This window comes from Seriola lalandi, unplaced genomic scaffold (genome assembly GCF_002814215.2).
Source record: "Seriola lalandi dorsalis isolate HSWRI2012SDOR001 ecotype SW California unplaced genomic scaffold, Sedor1 jcf7180002054947, whole genome shotgun sequence".
NCBI lineage: Eukaryota > Metazoa > Chordata > Actinopteri > Carangiformes > Carangidae > Seriola > Seriola lalandi.
The window spans coordinates 140,361-144,288 of record NW_019525498.1 but is presented as its reverse complement, the minus strand read 5'-3'; the positions used below and the strand labels follow the sequence as shown (position 1 = coordinate 144,288).

The 3,928-nt window shown below is 40.6% G+C and overlaps 1 protein-coding gene and 1 long non-coding RNA gene across 3 annotated transcripts in view; both read left to right on the top strand.

The window, feature by feature from the left end:
* The window catches only part of LOC111645203 (uncharacterized), a 3,281-nt gene extending 1,247 nt beyond the window's left edge, over positions 1-2,034 (top strand). The window contains exons 2-3 of one of the 2 annotated variants that reach the window (XR_002759851.2): positions 1,756-1,803; positions 1,896-2,034. This is a non-coding gene — a long non-coding RNA (uncharacterized LOC111645203). Of the gene's footprint in view, positions 1-1,651; positions 1,804-1,895 lie in introns of both variants that reach the window. The other variant, XR_015436298.1, reaches the window with a different exon arrangement.
* LOC111645231 (NACHT, LRR and PYD domains-containing protein 3-like) overlaps positions 1-3,928 on the top strand; it is a 40,788-nt gene that overhangs the window by 16,208 nt on the left and 20,652 nt on the right. The window lies entirely within an intron of this gene.

Below are 3,928 nucleotides of genomic sequence, written 5' to 3'. Positions count from 1 at the left end.
TGTGTGTTCAGTCTGTCAGGATGTCAGGTCACAGAGGAAGGCTGTGCTTCTCTGGCCTCAGCTCTGAGCTCCAACCCCTCCCATCTGAGAGAGCTGGACCTGAGCTACAATCATCCAGGAGACTCAGGAGTGAAGCTGCTGTCTGCTGGACTGGAGGATCCACACTGGAGACTGGACACTCTCAGGTATGGACAGATGGACAGACACCAGCAGCTGTCTCACTGTGTCTCTGACTAACTGAGGAGCTCTGCTTCATGTTTCATTGTGGATATGAGTGAAGGTGATGAAGTTGACTCTGACTTTGTTTCTTCCTCTAGGGTGGACCATTGTGGACCACAGAGACTGAGACCTGGTCTGAGGAAGTGTGAGTGTGTTTTAAGTTTGATGCATGAGAACACAGCTGCACATGTTACACTAGATTTTTACATTTTCTTGACTGAAATTCAGAGAAATTTCATTCAGGATTCAGCTTCTGTTTTTTGTCAGTGTGGCTGGAAACTGTCTCTTATACACATCTCGCAAATCATTCACGTAGTCACTGACTTCAATTACGTCACCGCGTTGTCCCAGTCCGTGCGCTGCGCTTGTATCCGGGTAAACCAAAGACGATGGATATAAACGGTCCCATTAGAAAGTTCCGGTTTTGTTCTATGAACATTTTCCCTGTGTGGTTTTACACGACGCGTTGACACTAAAATTCCACGTCGAATAATTTTTACAATCGACAACGTCGATTACGTCGGATAATCGTCCCAGCCGTAGTGTGATGTAATGCAATATAACAGTGCTGCAATAAATGTTTTGGTGACACGACTGTTTGATTCTGTGGTTCATAGTTGCCACTCTGTGCTGGTGTTGTAAGTATCTAATGTTTAGTCTCCTTCATTTTCATGTATATGAACATAGAGGAGAAAAACTACTGGAAACATCTGCACATTGAAATGTACATCAACATGAATGTTACCTCTGTACCATTAATTTACTCATTCATGCTGCGCTAATCATGCTAATATGTTGATCATAGAAATAAAAATCTGCTGCAGTTATGTTAGCAATACTACAGCTAGATGGGTTATAACAGCAAACTGATCAATAAAAATAGTTTTATTAACTTTTATTAGCTTTCAGCACAAAACTCACTCCACTGAAACAAAGAAATGTGATTCTATGTTGACAGATTTTATATAAAGTGCAGTCAAACGTTGTGAAACTGTTTAAATTTTTTTTGTGTGAACATTTTTATTGAAGCCATGAATTGTGTGTGCGCAATTCATTTTATTGTTTTGTCAGTATCAAAGGTCACCATATTCAGTCACAAACTTTTCACATTTTAACAACATATTTTCATGTTACAAATCAATATTTTCACATTATTACAACATACAAACTTCACGTTACAACAATAAACATTTCTTTTTATAACAAAATAATATTAATATTATTTGTGGCTCTTTGAAGTTTCCATGACTTCATGGCTCCCTTAAAAGGACAAAGTAAAATAAGACATAAAATATATAACACGACTATAGCAGCTATAAAAGAAGTGATACGTGATACGTCCTGTCAGAGTTTCCTGGCAGGTTCCTTCTGATTGGAGATTAACTTTCTGGTTGTAGGTGACACTGATTTATTGTCATGTTAGTGTTTCTAGGTTTTGAATGTGAAGTGATGAGAGTGTGACAGTGTCTTCAGATTGATGATGATGGACTGATGGAGGAGGAATTGCAGCAGTTTCTCATTTTGTTTCCTCTCCAGGTAAAAGAAGAATGACTCTGTGACTGGATGTAGATCTGAATTCACCTGGTGAGTGTTTTCTTTATTCTACCACAGAACTGATTTATATCGTCAGTCAAATGAAGTGAACTCTAATTTGTTCCATATATTTTCTCTACTAGACAAAAACGCTATTTAATAGAAAGGAACGTTCTTCTTTATCCTTAACATCGTCTGGTGGTAGAGCCCTCAATGAAATAGTGGTAGACATCACTGTAAAGTTGGTCTTGAAGACCGAGTGCAGCTCTCCCAGCAGGTGGGGGCTCTGCCATGGATCAGTGTGAGGACAGAGAGGAGGGAGCCCCTCCCTCTAAAACCTCTCTGTGTGGGGAACATGAGAGAAAGACCAGAGCTCAGAGGTGAGATGAGGATCTCTAACTGTCCATGACTCACATCACTGCTCCATCATTATTCACACTCACTGTCACATCTGCCATCAACTACTCAATAACAGCTTTGAAAAACTCCTGTCTTAGTGAACAAATAGCCAACAGCTGATTAGACAGGAGACATGTTGATGAACAGGAGAACGTTACTCAACCACTGTCTTCTCACTGATTCTCTATCTGCTGCTAACATTTCACCTGGAGACAGTCTGCTCACAATCCATCTGTTCTCAGGTTAAAACTGCTTTTCATTTGTCACTTGTTTGTTAGTGTCAGGAAGCAGCAGCAGAGACCAGACTCTCCTGAACCCAGCTGTGTGTCCATGAAGAGTGACCGGTCAATGTTTCGTCTTATTGACTTTAAAGTTCAACAACCTGCTGATGGAAGGTAAGAATTTAAAACTGAACATCCAGACAGAAACCAAACCCTGGACGTTGCTCTGCTGCCCAGGACTGATGATGTTGATGATGATGATGATGAGACCCTGAGGTGTTCCCAGCGTTATCATCCCACAGATCACTCCCTCTTATCCATCACCATCCATCAGTCACCTGTAATAAGGTGTGTCAGAGTGGAGTCATTCATCTTCCTTAAAGTTGGTGTTTTCTCCACAGAGTTGAGCAGCAGAGCTCAGAGGTCCACAGTGATCAGTCTGCCCAGCAGCATCAACCAGACCTGGACTCCATCTTTATGGTCTGTACATGTACAATCACACTGTTACTGTTTAACTCCATCAACCACAGATTAAATACTGAATTTCCATCCAGGTCCTAACAGTGTCCATGTTGCTGTGTTTAGACCAGCAGGCCTTCAGACTGACGCATGAGTCACATGTTGTTTTCTAAATGAAATGATCAGTTTATCATCTGTTCCAGCTGCTGGAGGAGAACATGGTCACGTTCTGTCTCTTATACACATCTTCTGTTCACCATCACACACACTCTGCACTGTGAAGCAGATCTGTCTCAGACTCAGACACTGAACATTCATTAGTCTGATTTCATCACTTTGATGATCAACATTTTAACACTTTTGTAAAATGATTTCATTCTGTCTGATGTTTATTTTTGTCTCTGTTCACTCTGCTGTTGTTACTGTCAGGATCAATGAGCAGCATCCAGCTCTGTTCACATGTACAACTGTGTAAATGGACTTCACTGCTAACACAATGAATACACAGGAAACACTTCTACTGGCAGCAATGTTTTTTTAATGGATTGATTATTTGAGTGCTTTGACATTCAGTTTGTAAATTCAGGATTTAATAATCCAGATTGGGATTTAAAAGTTTTTGGATTTGTAGAAATGATTCATCAGACCAAATGCTTTAGGGGAAGTGAAAATGAAATAAACATATCTCACATCGAAACCTTGGGAGTGATCCACTTGAATTGAATCTGTTATTGGTCCACTTGCCCTGTGTACTGATTGGTGTTTTTCTTTGGATGTTTATATAGAACTAGAGATTTCTGCATGCAGGGTCTCTGTCAGAGGGTTGTCCCATCTAGTGTAGTCCTGAAGACTGAGTCGACCCAAACTTCACAACCATAAAGGGAGATTGGTTGGAATTCACTGACAAATATTTTAGTGAAATTTCTACTTCGCATCTATTTTGTAAAATTTTTGTAGAAATAAACTCGGTCAGATTTCTAGATATGAGAGCTGCTCCATCCAGCGTGGGTTGTATGCCATAAAACCACTGGACAGAGAGACCACAGAGGAGCCCAAAGAGACTCCCCCCCTCCACCCTTATTATTCAGACACTACCC